The sequence below is a fragment of the Giraffa tippelskirchi genome, chromosome 1 (assembly GCF_054371585.1).
Source record: "Giraffa tippelskirchi isolate mGirTip1 chromosome 1, T2T-mGirTip1v1.2.pri, whole genome shotgun sequence".
Classification (NCBI taxonomy): domain Eukaryota; kingdom Metazoa; phylum Chordata; class Mammalia; order Artiodactyla; family Giraffidae; genus Giraffa; species Giraffa tippelskirchi.
The window spans coordinates 52,376,219-52,399,452 of NC_137275.1; the positions used below are offsets into that span (position 1 = coordinate 52,376,219).

Here is a 23,234-nt window from a genome sequence, read left to right on the forward strand (position 1 = left end):
ACATGCACGCACAGAACTTGGCATGGGGAAGGCACTCAGTAAATGTGAATGCAAATGCTTGTGCGCGCACACACACACACCCCCTTAAATGAATATTTCCCTGAGACACAAGAGCTACTAGATTGCAAAAATTAGGAAATTTCCCAGGAGAATGGAGAGAGTCTAAGGACCAACCAGTGTGAGAAAGGTTGTGTCAGAAACACAAACTGTTGTAATTGTAGCTGTTTTGCATTTTTTCCCTAATTGCTGTTTTAAACGAAGAAAATGTCTATACTCTCTGTAGGGTGATATATGCTTTTAAAGGATGTAACTGGGGTTGAGATGTTTTTCTTTAGGGAAAAAGTCAGTTATTTCTCTAATCATTGAGGATTCTGTCCTGAGAATGCACTCAGTATAATTAGAGAGGATAAGCTCTAGCCTCCAGGGGTGAGCAACTGGCTGTCTCGAAATGTTCTGTAAATATATTAGTCTGAAAATTGCATTTTAATGTGGTGTACTAGCAAAATTGAATTTTATTTGCCAAATTATTCCATGTTAATAGTGGTCTTTTTCTACAGGAAGTCTGTTACTTTGTTTAAAAAATATATAGGTCCAAAATAATTGAACCATCCTCTGGAGTAATCTATTACTACTTCCACTTCTGATTTGAGTTAGGATACTGCTGGAATACAAAAAAGCAGATAGAATTTTGGGTCAAGATTTGATTTTAGAGAATATCATTTTGCCTGTGGTGTTTGCTTTGACTAACTTTGGCGTACTGTGCATGTACATCCTGACTTAAATGCTATATTTTGATATTTAAAATGAGTTAAGGCAACTCTGTGGTCTTTTTGTCATCCAGGTGATGCTAGTAAAAATGTATTCATTTAATTAGTTATCAATAATGTCATCTAAGGAAACCATCTTGAAGAATAATTCTTGAGTACTGAGCTGTTTAGCAATTATTCTTGCCAGAGAATCTGTTTAAAGGACCAAAAAATTGTGAATTAGCCTGTTTTGGAAATTTCTAATTGTTTCCTTAGCATACAGAGAAAATCAGGCTTCCACTGTGTGGTGATTAACAGATGAAGAAATCACAGCTGATGTAGGGTGAATGCATAGTTTGACACTAGACACCGGAAGGATATAGGGAAACTGTCAATGGATTAAATTTGAAATATAACCATTTACTTGTAAAAAGTGTGTACTTCATTTACATGTTTCCTTGAGCACGAATTTTTGTTAATGAAAATTTGAAGGCTGCATGTAATCTTAAACTGTTAGCTGTGGACCCCAAAGAATCAAAAGAAATGGACACTTAGGAGTTTTAAAAGAAAGTATCAAATGATTATAAGTCACTATTATAGAATATTGTTTGATGATTGTCCATTGTCAAAATTCAGAAGTATTGCTTTGAAGGAAGAAAGGGTGGTGTATAGTAAATTGAGAATGGGGAGGTAAGCAGACTAAGTATTTTGCTTTGAATTTTTCTAGTATATTAACTGACTTCCATTCTAGGGAAATACTCTTTTATGATAAACAAAGTTTCTAATTTACTTAAGATATGTTTACATTTTGATTGTGTTCTGTTTATCTCGTATGTAAAGAAATCCTTGAATCTCAAACATTTAACCACTTCCTTCTGTATTCAGGGCTTCCCTGATAGCTCAGTTGGTAAAGAATCCACCTGTAATGCAGGAGACCCTAGTTTGATTCCTGGGTCAGGAAGATCTGCTGGAGAAGGGATAGGCTACCCACTCCAGTATTCTTGGACTTCTCTTGTGGCTCAGCTGGTAGAGAATCTGCCTGCAATGTGGGAGACCTGGGTTCAATTCCTGGGTTGGGAAGATCCCCTGGAGAAGGGAAAGGCTACCCCTTCCAGTATTCTGGCCTGGAGAATTCCATGGACTGTATAGTCCATGGAGTCATGAAGAGTCGGACACTACTGAGCAACTTTCACTTTCATTTACTGTATTCAGGGGTTTGCTGGTGGTAAAGAATCCACCTGCAATGCAAGAGACCTGGGTTTGATCCCTGGGGATCTTCCTCTGGAGGAGGGCATGGCAACCCATTGCAGTATTCTTGCTTGGAGAATCCCAAGGACAGAGGAGCCTGGTGGGCTACAGTCCATAGGATCACAAAGACTCAGACAAGACCACAGTGACTCAGCATGTTCGCACTCTGTATTCATAAGTGATTTGAGAACTAACAAATCTTGTTCCAATCAAGAAAATTAACTGGCTACAAAAACGGAGTCATTTCCTTGCATCTTTGGAGTCAGTTCTGTATATTGTATTTGCCTCCCACCTCCCAGCCAATATCTTGAAGTCTTAAGCTCTGGTACTTGTGAATGTGACCTTATTTGAAAAGTGGTCTTTGAAGATGTCATTAAGTTAAGATGAGGTCAGATTGGAGCAAGGTGGGCCCTTAATCCACTGTAACTTATGTCCTTATCAGAAGAGAAATTTGGACACGGGGAGAATATCATGTGAAGACAGAGATACACAGACACAGAAAAAAGGTGACTATGTGAAGATGAAGGCAGAGATTAGAGTTTCACCGGGACTATTGGAAGCTGGGGGGGCTTCCCTGGTGGCTCAGTAGTAAAGAATCCATCTTAATGCAGGAGACCCGGGTTTGATCCCTAGGTTGGGAAGATCCCCTGGAGAAGGGCATGGCAACCCACTCAAATAGTCTTGCCTGGAGAATCCTATGGACAGAGCCTGATGGGCTACAGTCCATAGCGTCGCAAAGAGTCAAACACAGCTGAAGCAACTGAGTACTGGACGCTGGAGGAGGCTAGGAAGGATCCTCTCCTAGATGCTTAGGAGGGAGCATGGTCCTGCCAATATCTTGATAACAGAATTCAAGCTTCTGAAGCTGTGAGAGAATGTTTCCATTGTGTTAAGTCAAATAATTTGTGTTTGTTCCAGTAGCCATAGGAAATGATAGGTCTTTAGAGTCAGACTGCTTGAGTGTGAATCCTGGTTTCACAGTCCAGTGTTGTGATCTTGAACCTCAAGTTATTGAAACTTGTCATGCCTCAGTTTCCTCATCTGTAAAGTAGGACTAAAAAGGGTATCTTCCTCACATAGTCTTTTAAAAAATAGTATTTGTCTTATTTTTGGTTGCATTGAGTCTTTGTTGCTACGTGGGCTTTCTCTAGTTGTGGCGAGTGGGGGCTGCTCTCCAGTTGCGGTGCATGGTGCCTCTCATTGTGGTGGCTTCTCTTGTTGTGGAGCACAGGCTCTAGGGCGCATGGGCTTCAGTAGTTGCGGTGCATGGGCTTAGTTGCTCTGTGGCATGTGGAATCTTCCTGGATCAGGGATTGAACTCGTGCTCCCTACATTGGGTGGATTCTTATCAATACAGGTGGATTCTTATCCACTGTACTACCAGGGAAGTCCTCACATAGCCATTTTGAAGATAAAAATACATGTTTAATACTTTGACCAGTTCCTGGTGCTATTACATGTAAAAAATTCAGTCATTCTAAGGCGATCAAACCAGTCAATTCTAAAGGAAATCAACCCTGAATATTCATTGGAAGGACTGATGCTGAAGCTGAAGCTCCAGTACATTGGCGACCTGATGTGAAGAGCTAACTCATTGCTAAAGACCCTGATGCTCGGGAAGATTGAGGGCAGGAGGAGGAGGGGGTGACAGAGGAGGAGATGGTTGGATGCCATCACCAACTCAATGGACATGAGTCTGAGCAAACCCCAGGAGATGATGAAGGACAGGGAAGCCTGGTGTGCTGCAGTCCATGGGGTCGCAAAGAGTCGGACACAACTAAGTGACTGAACAACAACAGTATTCATATACATAAATATGAATATATTATTAATATATAGCAACTAAACAACAACAACAGAACTATATGGAAATTATTTTTGATCATTCAACTAATATCTACTGAGCTTTTTTAATAGCAAACTTCATGCTAGATAGTTAGTGTTCAGGGTGAACATAAATCCTTCAGGTGATCATTCCCTCCATTAATGTGAAGAAGATTCCGTGTGGCATCTTTTGGGGCAAGAACTATCTCTGACCTTTCCTCTGGACCTTGGGGAGTCCAGTACAGGACCTGTGTCCTGGGGAGGCAGTGAGCATGAAGCCACACTGCTTCGGGTCAAATTCTGATTCTTACTAGCTTTGATCTTGGGCAGTAATAGAATCTTTAACATTGTCTCCAAAATGTTGACAGTAATTATACTTTTCTCACTAGGGTTATGGTCAGAATTAAGTGGCTTCCCAGGTAGTGCTAGTGATAAAGAACCCACTTGCCCGTTCAGGAGATCTAAGAGATACAGGTTCTATCCCTGGATTGGGAAGATCCCCTGGAGGAGGGCATGGCAACCCACTCCAGTATTCTTGCCTTGGAGAATCCCTTGGACAAAGGAGCCTGGAGGGCTACAGTCTATAGGGTTCTAAAAGAGTCAGACATGACTGAAGCAACTTAGCGTGCAAGGTTTAAGTGAATTAAAATACGCGAAGTGCCTGGAATAGTAAACATGTAATAAATGTTGTTATATTATTAAATAAACCTTGAAAGTTTTCAAATTTGTAAATTAATTCATTCTTTTGATATCAAGTGTGGAGAATTGAGATATGAGTCAGATACAGCCCCTTTTCACTTAAGTGAATAGTTAAGTCAGGGAAGATTAATTCATTTAAATTTTAATAAAATAGTATATAAACAAGGCAAAGGGTGATAGAGCACGATTAATTCTCAGGGTTTCAGGTTTTGAAGGTTGAATTGGAGTTTTCAGGGCAACAAAGGAAAGAAATAACATTAGGGGAAATGGGAGTAGTATATCCAGAGGCATGGCATGTAAGGAGATATCCCCAGGGGTTACTCACAGAGGTACAAGAGTTCCTCTAGTACCTGACTTTGGTCCTAGAACCAGGGTTTGAATTCTTCTGTGTCTCCTTAAGGTAAGTTCTTGATCTCTCTGTGCTTCTGTATCTTCATCTTTTAAATAGGGATAAAAGACTTTGGGAGGATTAAATGAGCATATTAACTTGAAGTGCCTAGATTGGTGCTTGTCCAAAGTAAGTACTGAAACAAACAAAAAGCACTGGCTCTTGTTAATGTTGTTATTCTTCAATTTGCTAAAAGACTACAAGGGCTAAGAAGGTTCACTTAATACTAAGTTCAACGATTCCTGTGGGCTTGGATCAATGCTGCACCATTGGGTCCATACAGTCTCTTGAAAATAGCGTTCACCATTTGAACATTTGGATTAGGAGGTGAAAAAAAATTACATTGTTTAAATAGATAAAGAAGTGATTAAAATAGGCCAGACATTGGCACAAAGCTTTGTGCAGATTGCTGATTAGGCAAAATAAAAAAAAAATAAACCAGCATGTTGAGCCAACATGGTTTTGTTTTTAAATCTGGTGAACCACCTGTATCTTTAAGTAATCAATTTGAAGATGAGTTTGTTAATTGTTTCCAAATTACCCAGTTCTGAACCTGCGTAAGTTTAGAAAAACCGCCACCGGAAGGCAGCCCATTGGTGGTGCCGCTCAGTTGGCAGATGTTCAGAGGTGAAAGGAGGCGTGTGGCCTCAGGATTTCTTTGGCTACACTTCTCAGAGCTGTGATGGCAAGGGCATGAATTATTTTAGCTGTGGTCCAATCTACTCTTATTTTTAGTTTTAAAGGGGGGAGTCATTTCCAATTGTGGTTTTCTTTCATCATGAGAGTCATTCATTATGTATTCATTATGCAATGTATTCATTATGACAAGGCTTAGGCAGAAGGAAAATAAGAAATAAACATCACCAGATATGTCAACAGTTGGAGATGATAATTGTAAACACTTGGGGCAGAGCCTTTTAAGTCTCCTCCCACTTGCAAAAAAATTAGGCCTTCCTCCACTGCAGGGGCAGGCTAGCATTGGACACCGGACAGCCTGGTGAAGGAGACCTTTGGGGAAATGTTTCATTAGAAAATTCAGGACAGGAACAACATAATGGTGAGCATGGAATTGTTCTACACTAAACTAGTTAAAAATGTTGGTGAGAATAAGTGGCTGAACAAAGGTTCTATTTACTCATTCACTGTATTTATTGAGGGCCAGTGAGATGCTGGAGACAAAGCAGGGAACACAGCAGATAGAAATCCAAGCCTTTGTGGAACTTGCTTCCATTGTCAGGATTATAGACAGTAACTAAAGGAAATAAATAATCGACATTATAAGGTATAAGTAGTGTGGAGCACTGAGAATTGATGCTTTTGAACTGTGGTGCTGGAGAAGACTTTTGAAAATGAGGGGGATCAGACTAATCAATCCTAAAGGAAATCAACCCTGAATACTCTTTGGAAGGACTGATGAAGCTGAAGCTCCAATACTTTGGCCACCTGGATGTGAACGGCTGACTCTCTAGAAAAGACCCCGATGCTGGAAAAGATTGAAGGCAGAAGGTGAAGAGGGCGACAGGGGATGAGATGGTTGGATGGCATCACCGAGTCAATGGACATGAGTTTAAGCAAACTCCGGGGGATTGTGAAGGACGGGGAAGCCTGGAGTGCTGCAGTCCATGGGGTCACAAAGAGTCAGACTCGACTTGGCGACTGAAAAACAACAACTGCGGAGAAAAATAAGTCAGACTAGAGGGATGGTAGCGGGGATTAGGGGAGGGTAAGAAGAGGGGAATGTGATTTTAGTTTTTATTTTTTTAACTGAAGTGTAGTTCATTTACAGTGTTGTGCCAGTCTCTGCTGTACAGCAACAGTGACTCAGTTATATACATTCTTCTTTTGTATTCTGAGTGATTTTCGATGGGGGTCAGTCAGGGGAGACATTACAGAGAAAGTGTTTTGAGTCAGCACTTGAAAGGGGTGAGGGAGGATGGTCTGAATGCATACTTGGGGAAAGAGTGCTTCAGGCGGTGGTGTTTGTGGAGCAGGAGAATGTCAGCTCGGCTGGAGTGAGGTGAGAAGAGTGGACTGGGGCAGATAGATAAAAAGGTGGGGTGAAGGTGGCGCAGCATCCTGTAGGGCTGGTTGGGCCACTAAAACAGCCTTGACTTTAGAGCCAATTAAGATGCGAAGCCACTGGAGGGTTCCCAGCAAGGATCACTGTCTGACTTACATTTTACATGGGTCATCTGGTGGCTGTGTGAGAACAGACATTAGGAACGTTGGGTTGGAAATCAGGGAAATCAGTCCAAAGGTGACTGTAATCTGGTTTGAGAGATGATGGAGAGTTGGAAAAGGCCAGTAGCAGTGGAGGTGACTGGATTCTTAATGTACTTTCAAAGTGGAGCCAGTAGGATTTATTGATAGTTTGAATGTGGGGTGTGATAGATAGGGAGGAGTCAAGGATGATTCCAAGGATTTTAGTCTGAGCAGTTGGAAGTAAGAGGCTGCTCTAATGCAGAAGACTGTGATCCATGAAACAGGTTTGGGTGGGGGAGTGTCACGGACTGAATGTGTTCCCCCCACCAAATTCGTGTTACTCCCTGATGTGATGACACTCCCTGATGTGATACTAGTATCTGGGGGTCTTTGAGAGGTCATTAGGTTTAGATAAGGTCACGAGAGTGTACCCCTCGTGAATGGGGTTAGTGCCCTTGTAAGAGTCAAGAGAGAGCTGGCTAACCCTTTCTGCTCTCCGCCACGTGAAGATACGAGAAGTTGGCAGACTGCATCCTGACAGAGTGTTCTCACTAGACACTGAATCTGCTGGTGCCTTGATATTGGACTTTCAGCCTTCAGCCTGTGAGAAATAAATTTCTGTTGTTTTTAAGCCATCAGTCTATGGCATTTTGTTATAGCAGTCCAAACGGGCAAAGACAGGGTGGATCCGGAGCTCAGCTTTGAATATGACAGTTTGAGGTGTTTAACAGACATAGATTGGAGATATGAACCCAGCAACTGGAACTTAGGGGAAAGAGGTCTTTACAGATTTGGAAGTACGGTAAATCCCCTACATAAGAACCTTTAAGTTGCAAGCTTTCAAAGATGTCAACGTACATTCCATCAACATCAGACATTAGTGAAATTACAGCTTGCCCTCTGTTTTAGTAGGCTAATTTTGTTGGACTTATGAACATGCTCTTACAATGGAACTCATTTGTATGTAGACTTACTACATACAAATACATACATACTTTACTGTATAAAGATCATCCAGGAAGGGAGTGAAGTTAGAGAAGACTTGCACTGACATGTTAGAGTTGGAGACATAAGAAGAAGCAAAGGAGACTTAGAAGGACTGGGCACTGATGGCGGGGTGTGATGTCTTAGAAGCCAAATGAGGATATCTTTCAAGGGAGAGGTGTGATCAGCTGGGTCAAATCTAAAATTACATCTCCATGTAAAACTGTAGTAATTATTGAAAACTTATGTTTGTTCTTTAGGTTTTATCTTATTTACCTCTCAAAATATACAGAATTAAGTATAAGTGCCCCATTCTTTCTTCCTGCTCCTTGTGCATTAGCATTGTTAATAGTCTGGGTAACCTTCCAGATGTGTCTAATTATGTACATCATATTGATATCTATGTTCCTTTATCTATCTGTAAAGTTTTGTCGTAACAAAATGTTTCAAATATTCAAATATCCCACTAAGTATTAGATCCTGATATACCATATTAAGGAAATATGACCACTCTTCTGTATGAATTAAAATTTATCTTTACTTCCTTTTTTTTTTTTTACAGTTCCACCATTCTTATTTTTATACACACACGTCCACCTTCTCGCTTGCGTGCATGCATGTGTGTGTTTTCTCTCTCTCTCTCCATTCAGGCTCTTCTACCCTGCTCGAGGCTGTGCTGTGTTTTTCAGACTGCTGCGGTAACAGCAGCAACGGTGGGCCTGTTCCCAGCTGGGTCCTGGGAGAGCTGCTGAAGTACTGATGCAGAAAACGGCAGCCTCCGCAAGGAACACGGGAAGCTTGCTGGTGGAAATAGCCTTGGGGAGGCCTGGGATTCCCTTTGGCGTGCTCAGGAATGCCAGTGGGAGAATCATGGTCTAGGGAAGTTCTGAGGTGTCCTTCGTCTTTGCCTCAAATCCTAGCTCTGCTGCTAACTGTGGTCTTGGAGAAGTCACACCTCAGTTTTCTTCTACAGGCTGGAGAGATCAGTTTCTGCCTTAAAAGGCTGTGAGGTTTGTAGGCTGTCACATATATAAGTGCCTAAGAGGGCCTATCACATAGTATTAATGAGTACCAGTTACATTCATTCTTTCCCCCAGGTCTTGCTCATCTTTTTCCTGTTTCACTGTTAAGGTAACTGGTGGATGAAAAAGGCTTGCTGGTATATCATCTAAGTAAATATATTCTGGCTATCTAGAAAGGAATACAAAGTTTAAAGAATTTTAGTACATGAAGTAGTTGAAGCAAGACTAGAATTCTACTAGTTTTTTGTTTTTATTTTTGTTTTTGTAAATCCAAGTTTCTTAGCCAGTAAGCTTTTAAATTTCACTGTGCACAGGTTCACTGTCAAGCTTACTTTCAGAGGTTTGGAGGTCTTCTCGAGAAAACTACCTCATAATATGGTCTGTCTTACTACTACTTGTGCCCTACCTATGCTGTTCTCCTGCCTCAGGGAAGAATAACACTTCAGCAGGCCCATCTCAGCATCAGATGGTATGGTCTCTATTGTCAAAAACATCATTTGACTAATGCCACCAGCTATGGTTTGTAAAAACAGGTCCCTAATCTTGGTGGTGGAATGAAGGAATTGAAAATGAAGAAGTGAGAAAAATAGCTTCATTTGTTTTGTCATTGAAGACAAGTAATCAGTCCTGCAGGGGCTTCCCAGGTGGCGCTAGTGGTAAAGAACCCTCCTGCCAATGCAGGCGACTTAAGAGATGCGGGTTCGATCCCTGGGTTGGGAAGATCCCCTGAGGAGGAAATGGCAACCTACTCCAGTATTCTTGCCTGGAAAATTCCGTGGACAGAGAAGCCTGGCGGGCTATAGTCCATGGGGTCGAAAAGAGTCAGACATGACTAAAGTTACTTAGCATGCACAATGAGTCCTGCAAGGCCAAATATTCACTGTGATGCCTTGACCACTGCAGTGGAGGGTGTGGCTGAGTCAGGACTGCTCAGCACCCCAGAGGCACAGTCAGTGGTGTGCCCACTTGTACTTCTCAGACTGGTCACCCCACTAGGTGAGGGGTAAGAACCACTGGTTCTTGTATTTGTAAGTACCATCTTTTTTGACACTTGGGTATTCTAGAGAGGGTTGGGGGAAGAATAAAAATAAATGAATGCTTGGTAGAAAACTTTAAAAAGAATTGAATAGCTATTGACATTTTCAGTGGATCCTGAGTTAAGCCGATGAACTAAATAGGCTGTTGCTGATTGTTCATAACCATGGTTTGATCATGGAATCACACAGGCATTAGTAAGGCAAAGAGGAGGTTGCTCATTGGCTAAAGTGGAGTGTTTTCCATCTCCTAGTCCTTGGTCTGCCAACCTCTTGCTGCTTCTGTCCATCAGAAAGAGACCACCGGCTCCTTCTCCATTTCTCCAAAGCTCCTTAATCAGAAGTGGGAGATTAGTGTTCACTGGCTTCCTTTTCAGTTCCTCTTAGAGAAAATTCTTACTTTTTATTGGTTCAACTGCTTTATCTTTCTTAGGAGGTGAATTTTCATTACCTCCAGGAATGAAGCCATATATTAATGGCCAACTGTATAAGACTAGTATGAAATTGTCTCTGATGCATAACCTGCACAACGAAACATTGCAAATCATAACACATCCAGTAGTCAAACCTGATTATATAAAGAAGGACTTGCATCCTTCTTTCCATGACTGGCATTTGCTTTTTTCTCACTTCTTCTGATGAGATGATCACAAACAGAACTTTAAGAAATAGGCTGTGTAGCAAAACATTTTCTGACATAAGTAGTAACAATATTTTTGTTTAGTACAGTCTCCTAAGGCAAAAAAGAAATAAAAGCAAAAATAAACAAATGTGATTTATTCAAGCTTACAAGCTTTTGCACTACAAAGGAAATCATAAATAAAAGGAAAAGACAGCTTATGGAATAGGAGAAAATATTTGCAAATGATGTGACCAGCAAGAGCTTAATTTCCAAAATATACAGATAGCTTATACAACTCAGCATCAAAAAACCAAACAGCCACAAATCAAAAAACAGGCAGAAGACCTAAATAGACATTTCTCCAAAGAAGACATACAGGTGGGCCAACAGACACATGAAAAGGTGCTCAGCATAGCTAATTATTAGAGAAATGCAAATGAAAAATGAAATATCACCTCATACCAGTCAGAATGGCCATCATCAAAAAGTCAACAAATAATAAACGCTAGAGAGGGTGTGTAGAAAAAGGAACTCTCCTACATTGCACCAATGTAAATTGGTGCAGTCATTGTGGAAAACAGTATGGAGGCTCCTTAAAAAACTAAAAATAGAATTACTGTATGATTTGGCAATCTCATGCCTGGGCATATATCCAGAAAAAACAAAAACTCTAATTTGAAAAGATACGTGCGCTCCAATGTTCTTAGCAACACTATTTACAGTAGTCAAGATGTGGAAGCAACCTAATTGTCCACTGACAGATGAATGAACAAAGATGTGTGTTGGGGGGTGTGTGTATGAATATTGTTGTTGTTCAGTTGCTCAGTCGTGTCCGACTCTTTGCGAACCCATGGACTGCAGCACACCAGGCTTCCCTGTCCTTCACCATCTCCTGGAGCTTGCTCCAACTTTGTCCATTGAGTTGGTGATGGCCTCCAACCATCTTGTTCTCTGTCGCCTCCTTCTCCTTCTGCTTCAGTCGTTCCCAGTATCAGAGTCTTTTCTAACGAGTCAGCTCTTCACATCAGGTGGCTGAAGTATTGGCGATTTAGCTTCAGCATCAGTCCTTCTAATCAATATTCAGGATTGATTTCCTTTAGGATCATCTGGTTTGACCTCCTTGTAGTCCAAGGGACTCTCAAGAGTCTTCTTTACCACCATATGAATATTACTCAGCCATAAGAAAGAATGAAATAATTCTATCTGTAGCAACATGAATGGACCTAGACATTATCATATTAAGTAAGTCAGACAAATATTACATTACCTGCATATGGAATCTAAAAGATAGTACAAATGAACCTATTTACAAAACAAATAGACTCACAACATAGAAAACAAACTTATGGTTATCAAATGGGAAGGTAGGGGAGGGATAAACTAGGAATGTGGGATTAGCAGATACTTACTACAACATATAAAGTAGATAAACAAGGACCTACTGTATAGCACAGGAAACTATATTCAATATTTTGTAATAGCCTATGATGGAAAAGAGTAAAAAAGAAAGAATATATCCCTGAATCACTTTGCTATACACCTGAAACTAACAAAATATTATAAACCAGTTATACTTCAATAAAAAAAGAAATAGCTTATGTAGGAAATTCTTTTGTTATGGTCTGCTTTAGAAAACAAAAATACTGCATGAAGTCAGGCTAAGCAATATGTGCTACTGTGGAGCATTTTTATTTCTTCAAGGATGATAATATTAGAGGATTAGATCAACGTTTTTATGGAAAAAAATGGTAGCAGGTGTAGGATTGCATCTACTTGGATAATTATAAGGGAAGATGTGACACATGATCTTTAGTTGTGAACTTTTAAGGGAATTTTACTGAAGGCTTGTTGAATTATTCAAACAAAATCCAGTACCTATTGCTCTGTGCTTAGGAGACAAAAGTGAGTGAGCCCCGGCTTGTCTCCCTGGGGCTCACAGATCATCAGTGCCAGCATAGAGATCCCTGTTCCTTCAACACAGAAAAGGGATCAATAAATTATGTCTGAGCAGGTTTTAGAAAAAGTAGGAGAGAGGGATGACATGCTCTGTCAGGGCCATACAGTTCTGCATCTGAAGAATCTGAGCCACATCCAGAACATTTTATTCATGACTTCCTCGGGAAAGCTCAATGATGGGGATTTGTTGTCTCTGTAAAGCTGTAGGGCTAGGAGAATTTAATTTACTCATGAAATGTAAAAATTAAGGTATTGGACTTCCCTTGTGTCTCAGATAGTAAAGAATCTGCCTGCCAATGCAGGAGATCTGAGTTCGATCCCTGGGTCAGGAAGATTCCCTGGAGGAGGGCATGGCAACCCACTCCAGAGTTCTTGCCTGGAGCATCCCATGGACAGAGGAGCCTGGCAGTCTTTAGTCTATAAGGTTGCAAAGAGTCAGACATGACTGAGCAACTGACACTTTCTTTGTAGGGCAGTGCACAAATCTTCAGTGAACTGCTGGGTGAGTTTTTCCATGTGTGCACCTGTGTAGCCATTAGTCAGATTAAGATAGAAAATGTTCCATCCTTTCTGCCGCTTTCCTCTTGTCCTTTCAGAGAAGATCCGTCCCATTGTACCTCTGTCACTGTGGCTGAGTTTTGCCTGTTTTGAACCTCACAAACATGGAGTCATATAGTATGACCTCTTTCATATTGGTGGTCTAATGCTCAGCCTCCCATGTTGTTGTGAGTAGCAATAGTTCATTCTTCTCCGCTGTACGTGGGCTTCCATTGTGTGAATATACTTCCACTTACCGACATGACCGTTGATAGACATTCGGTTTCCCGACTGTTGGCTGTTGAGAATAATGGTGCTGTGAGCATTCTTGTATATGCTTTTGACACGTACCATGATGCCTTTCTGCCAAGTGTGTTCTTAGGCATAGGATTGCTGGGTTTTCCAGCCTTCATGGAGTCTGTTAAAGTGGTTGTTCAGGTTTACATCCCTGCCAGCTGTGTGTGATGCCAGCACTTTTTAACCCTGTTGGGACTTGCTGTGTTCTCCGCCACAGTAAGCAGCATGACCGTCCCCACAGACACCAAAGCTGGAAACCTTCCTGCCTCTTTAAAATTCTTTTCTTTTGCCTTATCTAGGTAGATCATCAACAGGAATGGCCAGTCTTCTGAAATGTCCCAGGAATCTGTTTTCTTTTTTCAGTCCCCAGATGTCATGAAGTGGAAAGCTGAACTTCAGCAGTAATAATTATGAGGGACTCATTAGTATTGCATAGACTCTTCATTTTTTGTGTGTGCTTCAAATGTTGGCATAGTGATGGCACGTTGTATTTTGGAACTTCCCAGATTCTGCTTAATGGCCAGTAGGTAGCAGAGAACTGAAGCTTGTGGTTGCAAAATGAGCTTGCACACGTACACTGCCAAGATAGGTGCATACCAGACGGATGAATAACATGCTAATTATTATTATTCTACCTTGGAGAAAGTCTGGTAGAGTTGTAGCTTCAGGCACTATGTAAGACTTAGCTTTTTAAGCTGGCAAAACATTGATTACTATTTTTAGTTCAATTTCTACCTTTAAAAAATTGGATAATATATCCCTTGCTACTCCTGGATGGTTTTATGTATTTTAATTAATGTTATCTTATTGCATTGGTACCCTGGGGCTGCTTCAGTGAAAGATGTAATTTCAGAAGGTTGATGAAATTAGATAGGTTTGACTGGGAGGACCCTGTTATTCATATTTATGGTTATAAAATATTTCTATGTATGGAATATTTATGTTTATCTATGTGTACATACAACTATGTATGCCATTTTTGTGCTATAAGCACAGTGTTCTGAATCCATTTGTCTTAGAGTAATTCAGACAAGTAGAGTGATAGTAGCTCTAGTTTAGTGGTGATTTTGTTGTTAAACGTCTTTACATTTTCCCCTTAGGATCCCATCATGCAATGATATGTAAAGAAATGAAAGTGACTCTATAAACCAAGCACACACAACCCTCCCAGCTTTGTTACTTTGTAGTCAGACCTCACATATTCTTGATTGAATTGGCATGAGGTACGTGACCAGGTGGAAATCAGCCTTATTTGGGTCCAAACAAGTAGCCAATTATGGAGCATGGAAAATATATTTTATGTCATTTGTCAGAGCTGAATGCAATTAGTTTTGCAGTAACGTGAAAGGCAGTTCTCTGAGGGAAAAAAAAAATAATATATTGAGTGAGGCCTGAAATAAGACACAGTCAATAAAGAGAAAGGCTATAATATACTGTTTATTACCATCAAATGCCAAGCAGAGTTTCTTGTTAGTGGGAGTTAAGAATTAACATATAAGATGTCACAAAGCTATTGAACAGTAATTACACAGTATTTTTCCTACCTGAAAGGTTCAGGTCCTGAAATCCTCTTGATGGTAGACCTTGAGGTTGCAAAATTTAAAATCCTAGGAGGAAGAGAGGAGTCAGGAGTATAAAGATACTAACTAAGTGAGTCTCAGAAACTTTGTACACAGTTTTCTTTGTTTCTCTGAAATAACACAGCCATGTGCACTTTGGAAACCTCATGCACAGTTTCATTGTAATAGTGTGTATTCCTTTTGCTCTGTGACTGATAATGACCATATTGAGAGTTTATTTTATCCAGGGGCTGGTGTCCTATCCACAGAGTCAATGCTCTTCCTCCTTCTCTCTCTCCCTCCCTTTCTCTTCTCCCCTCCTTATCTTCCTTCCACTGTCCCCATTCAGTTATTTCCTGTTCCTACCAGGTAGTGTTTTAGGCTTTGGGGACACACTGAAACAAACTCTCTACCCTCAATAAGATAATACTCAAGTGGCGGGAGGCAGGTAAGTGCCTCAGGGTTGGGTTTTCCTGAAACAGAGGCTGAGATGGAGGTTGGGTGTTTACTTGGGATCAGCATGGTGAACAGAAGGGGATGGAAACAGGATTGGGCAGCAGAAGAGGTTGAGCTGTGATGCAGGTTTCACAGAGCCTCCGCCAGCCTGCCTGAGAACCCTGAAGTGAGCATGGATTGACTGACAGGTTGAGGCGCTCAGCGATGAGCTCACTGCCTTCAGGTGTGTTACCTGGTGCGGCTGCCCCGGAAGGGGTGTGGCCTCCGGCAGGAAGTTCTCTGGTCACCGAGATGCTGGGCCCTGGAGTGCTTCTACCTGCAGCTGCTCTGCAGGTCTTAGCAGTTGCTCTCCCAGTCTGTCACAGTAAGTAGTTCAGGTTTCTGGAGGTGACACAATTGTGGAGAAAGACAAGACTTGGTGAGGGGAGTGAGAATGTTGGAGGGAGGAGAAGGCCTTATGGAGGTATTGAAACAGACATCTAAAAGAATTGATGGTACCGGACTAGAGCAGAGAGGCTGCAGGAAGAGCCATCGCAGGGGCCCTGAGACATGCGCCTGGCCTATTGGGGGAACATCAAGGGGGCTAGGGTGTGAGTTGGGGTACAGTCATGTGGGACCTTTGTGCCATTGCACGGAGTTCACCTTTTATGCTGTGTGAGATAGTGTATTAGTTTGCTTGAGCTGCTCTAATAGAGTACCACGAACTGGGTGGAAGAACAACAGAAATGGATTGGTTCACAATTCTGGATGTCATGAGTCCCATTAGGGTCCTGCAGGGTTGGTTCCTTCTGATGGTGGTGTGAGAGTCTGTGCTCCATCTCTCTCTCCTAGCTTTTGGTTGTTTGCTGGCAGTATTTGGTGTTCCTTGGCTTGCAGGTCTCAACCCTCACCTTCCCGTGGGGTTCTCCCTATGTATGTGTCTTTGTGTCCAAATTTCCCCTTCTTTATGTGGACACCAGTCATATTGGTTTAGGGTCCACCCTAATGACCTTATCTTAACTGATAAATCTGCAACAACCGTCTTTCCAAATAAGGTCATGTTCTGAGGTATTGGGGGTTAGGACTTCAACATGTAAATTCGTGGGGTGGGGGGAACACTTCAACCCATAGCAGGTGTGAAGCCCTTAGAGGGTTTTCAACAGGTTAATAATATAATAATAAAATTTATCTTTTACAAATGGTCACTCTTTTGTGGAGATGAGAATGAAGAGAGGAAGCAGAGGCATTACTATAATCAAGGCAGGAGATGATGTTCACTGTGCCAGGTGCTAGAGAGGGATGTAGTGAGTTGTGAGGTTTAAGATATAATAAGGTAGAGCTGTTATCCCAGTAGATTAGATGTGGTGAGGAGGAAGGAGAGAAAGAAAAGAAACAAATGAAGAGGCAAGGATGACTTCTGAGCTCCTAGAAGAATGGAGTTGCCATTTGCTGAGATGGGCAAGGTTTTGCAAGGAGCCAGTTAGTTGGTAACAGTAGGAGTTTGATTTAGGACTTAAGTTTGTGATGCCTGTTACACACTCGTGTGGAGAGGTTGGGCAGGCAACTGGATGTATGAGAGATTCTGGAATCCAGAGTTCAAAGATGAAAGGGACCAGCAGAGACAACCCTGGAAAGAGGAGTCAGTGAGGTAGGAAGTGAACCCAAAGAAAGAGCAGAGGGGTTTCAGAAGGCATGTAATGAATGTGTTTCAAAAGTAATCATCCAGTAGAATAAGAAACAGGTTGACCTCTGGGTTTGGCAACATGGAGGCCATTGGTGACTTTGACAAGAGCAGTTCTGATAGAATGACAGCAGTGAAAGCCTGATTGGAGTGAACTCGGAAGAGACAAGGTAGAGACTAAACACAGGCAGCTTCGAATTTTATGACTAGCTTGCTGGAGGTGAGGGCCCATGTTCACAGCAGAGATGAAGAATAACTGGGATGCTAGAAATGGGAAAACCTTTGTGTAATCATTTTAGGATGGAGGTCAGGTGTTGATACTTCTTAGGCTCCCTCTTTTCTTTTACAGGGTTGTTTAGCCTTAACTCTTCTCAGTAATAACAACTTCATGACAAAGTATGTAATGTTAGCACCTTTCAGACAAGTTTTAGCTCCTTTTCTCCTAACAGGATATGTAGTAATACTGAGTTCTTGAGGGTTGAGTAAGGCAGTGTTAGGGTTATATAGGCTTAGTCATGAATTTTTTCAAGGGAAGAAAAATTTGACCTAAAAGGAAATTTATCTGGAATTCATTTGCTTGAATAAAGAAAATGAAGAAATTATACATAATTAGTCAGCAGGATAATTTACCTCCAAAAACAATTTTAGTAGCATCGCAGTTTTCTCCTTTGCATATCTTAAAATCAAGAATTGGGAGCAAAGTATAATTAACAGACTTGAATTTTATCTCATCTTCCCAGTCTACCAAGGTAAGGGAGCAGAAGAACTAAAAGGGCAACTCAGAGTGGAGTTAAACAGAAGGACCTTGGGTTTCACTCCAACTCCCTCAATGGCTCAGTGAAACTATTAGGAAAAGCTCTGTACACTTGCTGGGAATTGAATGTAGGTGAAGGTGTGAACTTAAACTTTCAGGGAGACTGGTACAATTTCAGAATCAAAGGAGATATTAAATGCTTTGTTTCTATAAGGCCAAATTAGATCTGAATCTTTTAAACACAAATGATAGAATTAAATTTGATCATTGATGTCTTCGCTCCTTTGAGGGGCACATCTATTAGCTATTAACTCATAGAATTCGCACATGTGATTATTTTGTGAGATGAAAGGGATTTTTTTCTTTCAAAGATTTATTCCCTTCTACTGAGTTCACAGAGGAAAAAAAAAGAGGGAAGTAGAATTAAACTGTACAAGGAGAAGAGCTTTAGATTTATTAAAAGGGAAGTTTTTCCTCATGAGGCTCCTCTCTAGAGGTTGGTCGTGGCTTCTCTGCAGGATTTATTTATAAATCAACTGCCTTGTAGATGGTCAAGGAGTGGGAAAGGCAGAGTGATCAAGAAGCTTAACGAGGGGGGCGGGCAGAGGCCACTTGATCTGTTGAAAGATAAAAGAAAACACCTGGGCAAGTTTCATTCTACTTTTAAAGACCCTCAAACAAGAAAACCAGCACAACCCCACCATTATGCAGGCTTGCTTGGGCTTGTTCAAAACCTGTGGTACCATGGTGTTCGAAAGCAGTTGTGTCCTTGTAGGAGACGGTGAGGTGGAGACAGACATGCAGCTTTATGCGATTCACGGACCCACACCTTGAGACAAACAATATCTCAGGCTTTTGTCCTTTCCTCTCGTTACTGTGTTCTTGCAACTTTCCTTCTTGTCTGAGATTGGACTCTTAAATTCAGCAATGAAATTTAGATGGAAAAGGAGGAGGAGGATTAGTTGGGTTGGGTTTCTATTAAATCCTGTAATGAGTTAACATTATGGAATACTGTTTTGTCTTCTTTCCCCTGAGGCTGTAAAATATTGTCATTTCCAAGATAAAAATTCACAGGCTGCTGTCTTTCCTTTTTCTGAATTCATATATAATCTCTCACTTTTAACCCTTTGCAGCTCTCTTTGATGTCAGTGTATGTCTGCTATGGGAAATTTTAAATACATCCAGCTGTGTTAAATATTCATAGAATCGATTTGTACTTCTTTAAAGTCTTCGGTGATTTATCTTCAGAGAGTGTTAATACGGCAGTAATTCTGTGTTACATTTCTTGCACCAACATTTAATTGATACTGTATTTCACGAGGATTATTGTAGGTTTATTGCTGTAGTATTTAGAGTTGTGGTTCTGTGCTGGTAATTCAGAGGAATAGGATTCCTGAATCTCTTGTTTCCATTTTAAATTGTGCGTGCTTTTGAGCTGACAAGTTTGAGAAGCACCGTTAACTGTGTAACAGACCTTATGGACAAAAACCATTTTGGTGGAGTAGACCTGGGGGTACTTGGCTTGTGGATGTCGTTGTATGAGTATTTTTCTTTGAAATGATGGTAAATAAATCTAATCTATATTCTTTTTCAAAATGATACAGAAATTGATAAAATCTATTTAGTGGGAATTAGCAGTTACTTTGCTTTTTAACTAAGGTACGTGGGATATCTCAGGCTGAGTGGCAGCTATTGTAGTGGTTTTTAAAGCATGCTGGTTTACATTGTTATTCTCTTCTAGAAACTTCAGTGGTTTTTCTAACCACTAGGACAGGAGGGTCCTAACTGTGCGGTTCTCATTGGAATTTCACACAATTGAATACTTAGTAGGTGCTCATTATTATATTGAAATGTCCATACATTGAAAAACATTTTGGTGAGTAAATACACAGATGTCCAGGCACCGGCAATGTAACATGTATGACACCTGAGGGAAGGTGGAGCATTTGCCCATCAATCACTGTCCTTAATAAAGAATGAAAATCAGGAAAGGAGGCAGGAGAAGTTTTAGATGGGTAGAAGGGAAGAGTAAAAACCATAGATGCTAAAAAGTACAAGGAGAGGTCAAAGCCTTAGTATGATTTATTGAATTTAACTCGGGAGAATGTTCTGGAAGGAACTCCAGACTAAGGGTTAGCACACTAAATGTGACCTTCGGTGACTCTGAATTCTGGGGCCTCTGCCTTCCCTAAACGCTTACTGTGAGGCTCAAGTGAGAAAATTTATGTGAGAGTGTTTTGCAGACTGTGAAAGGTCATACCAGTGGGGTGTTCTGTGAGCCTTGATGGATGCTGAGGGTCATCCATCAAATACTTAGTGGTACTTGCAGCAGGCCATGCCTGTGATGGACAGTGGTGGGTAAAATGCAGGCCTTACCTCCTGGGCTGTGAGTCATTCTAGTGATGAGAAAGGTATTAACCAAACACTCAAGTATATAATTACAACCTGTTACAAACTGGTAGATATTGTGAAGTACAAGGTGCTAACGGCTCATTTAGTCTGGTTCTGGGGTTTACCCTGTACTGTGTGGAATCATTGAGGTTCTTGGAGGGACTGACTGAAGCCCAGCATTGCTTTAGGAAGTTTGATCTAGCGTAGGATGAATTGATGAAGGACTGGAGCCTGGGAAAATACTTAAATGAAGGTACTGTCATATATAGCATACCTCTGTCATAGGACATTATACATGTAATTATATTCTTGGAATTATTTTAATGTTTTAAATGTTTAATGTTGACATTTTTATGTGAGGTTTTCTAGGGTCTTGATGTTTGTTTGGTTTTCATTTGGTGTGTTAGTGAGCATCTATTTTTGGTTAAACATGAAGTCACCATAAAATATTAGTGAACACTTGTATAGGTTCTTGTGTGTGCAGAAATGCTGTGCTTAGTGCTCTACGTATATTAACTCCTGTTAATTCTCAACAACCATGTGAGATGATGAGACCATGTTTTCCTCATTTTGCAGATGAGGAAACTGAAACTTACTCAAGGATGTACAGCTTGTAAGTGGGACTTGGATCCAGGCCACCTAGCTGAGTGTATGTTCCTAATTACTTCATTATCACCTTTTCACTTAAAAAGAAAGAATTAATTTAACGTTCTGTAAGAGCAGATAAAGATGCCAGTAAAGCAGTCTTTAAATAACCACTGTGAATCCCTAGTCTCAATATACTTCCTTCTTGTTTTTTAAAAATAAATTTTTGCTAATTAAAAAATAAGGAAGAAAACCTATTTGAATGCAAAAAAAAATATTTTTTTTTAGAAGTTATATTGTGGTTTTATTCATTTTCCTGGAAGGGATTATGAAAGTTTGGTTGTCGTGGACATTGCTCTCTGGGCTACATGTCTCGCCATGTTTTCCTTTGTTTTGTAACCAAGGTGGTGAGTGTCCAGATCTGTCACTCTAGTAGATTTTATGTTTGCCTCTTGCCTCTTATTGCCCATAAGAACTTCATTCCATTTCACTGTTGTGTTTAGTTCCACAGTAATAGAAGCTTAGCGTGGGTAGCACCTGTGGTGTATACATAAGCTGACTCCCTGAGATCGCAAATGGGGACCCCAAAATTAAGGGTCATGGTGCTAATTATTGGCAGAGCCATAATTGGAGGGCAGGGCCTGGAACATGCACCCAGTGTCCACCCCCCATAGCCTGCGCTTTGTGTGTGGAGGGTAGTAGCATATGCTGCCCCAAATATGACTGGAGGAGTTTAGGACGTGCTGCCTCCGAAGATGCCACTTTGATATATTGATTATTTTGAGCTGTAGGCCCTTGAAAAGTGAAAGTGAAAGTCACTCAGTTGTGTCTGACTCTGTGACCCCCTGAACTGTACAGTCCATGGAGTTCTCCAGGCCAGAATACTGGGGTTGGTAGCCTTTCCCTCCTCCAGGGGATCTTCACAACCCAGGGACTGAACCCAGGTCTCCCGCAATGCAGGCAGATTCTTTACCAGCTGAGCCACAAAGGGAGCTCTGAGCCACATAAATGCAGGAAGAGGCTTTGTCTGCCTCATGTCCCAGTTGTCTCCTTATCTGCCTGAAAACAGATCCTCCAAAAGGAACTCAGTTGTCATAGAGCCCCACCCCAGGAGTTTCATCACCCAGAAGGGATTGACTCTTATCACGGGAGAGGAGACTAGGAGTCAACACCAGGCCCAGACAGACTTTGTCACAAACTATCATTCGTCCCTCCTCTTCTTCTAAAGACCCATTCATCTTTCCGCTAAGATGCCAACTTCCCCCTCCCCTTTCCCTATTATGATGGTATTTAAGTCTGAATTCTAAGCCACGTCTTGAAGTTATTCATTTTCCTCTGGGTATCTCCCATGTATACAAAGTATACATGTTAATGAGTTTCTATTTTTTTTTTCTTGTTAATCTGTCTTTTATTACAAGAGTTTCAGCTAAGAACTCAGAAATGTGGAGGGAAAATTATTTTTTCCTCCCCTGCATTTATTCCATGGATGAGCTCCAAAAAGTTTGATTCAGAATTAAGCTAAACCTGTGGCCGTGGATTAGTTTGGTTTATGGTTCAAAATTTTCTGTATTAGTAAGAGGAAGATGTTTTGCAGTATCTCATAAAGGACTTTTATATAGTACTTTTTGATTCTGCATTTGTTTCTTGACCTTTGGGAAAAAGTCCCCCAAGGGCTCTGCTTTTATTTGATTAATGCTCTTAACTGCTAAAAAGCACATTCTCTGCAGGAATTCAGTATGGATAGAGTGTTACTAAAAAAGAGACATATGCTTTGCAATTTCACAAGTTTTTTCATTTTCTTTATATAGTTAGAATCTCTCTTTGGACTCCCTATGCTTTTTGTGACTGGTGTGTCTTTCTATATATTGTATTTTGTCCCTGTTTTGTCGTCTACCAGTCATGTATCAGTAATAGAGCCAGGAGGTCAGAATCTCTTGAATATTCAGTGCAGAATTTTGTGTTTATAGGATAAGCTGTCTTATCAGGGACTATTATGACCAGCAGCTGCTCAGTTGAAGTGGAGAAGTGTAAAAAATACTGCATTATTTATATCTTAAACATTTTTAAGTTTAGACATATAAATGTACATCCATGTTGCTAATTTCTGAAGTAGGGCCTGATAAGTGGTTTCTATGTGTTTTTTGGCACATGAACCATAACCTGTAATGCCTAGTCTACCTGGTTTTCAGTTTGGCTTGCTTTAGAGTGTTAGGATATTGTGAGCTATGAGTTTAGAATTCTTTCAGGTTCTTCTGATTTGCCTCCCCATC

At 40.9% G+C, this 23,234-nt stretch overlaps 1 protein-coding gene across 21 annotated transcripts in view; it reads left to right on the forward strand.

Annotated features, from left to right (window-relative positions):
* Window positions 1-23,234, forward strand: part of APBB2 (amyloid beta precursor protein binding family B member 2) — a 368,065-nt gene that overhangs the window by 18,876 nt on the left and 325,955 nt on the right. For 3 of the 21 annotated variants that reach the window (XM_081591583.1, XM_081591636.1, XM_081591611.1), the window contains exon 1: window positions 15,841-15,938. The exons of 15 other annotated variants lie outside the window; for them this stretch is intronic. The gene's annotated coding sequence lies outside the window, so the exon portion shown is untranslated. Of the gene's footprint in view, window positions 1-5,782; window positions 5,963-15,829; window positions 15,939-20,955; window positions 20,993-23,234 lie in introns of those variants that run through there. 3 more of the 21 variants (XM_081591594.1, XM_081591496.1, XM_081591507.1) reach the window with 3 other exon arrangements.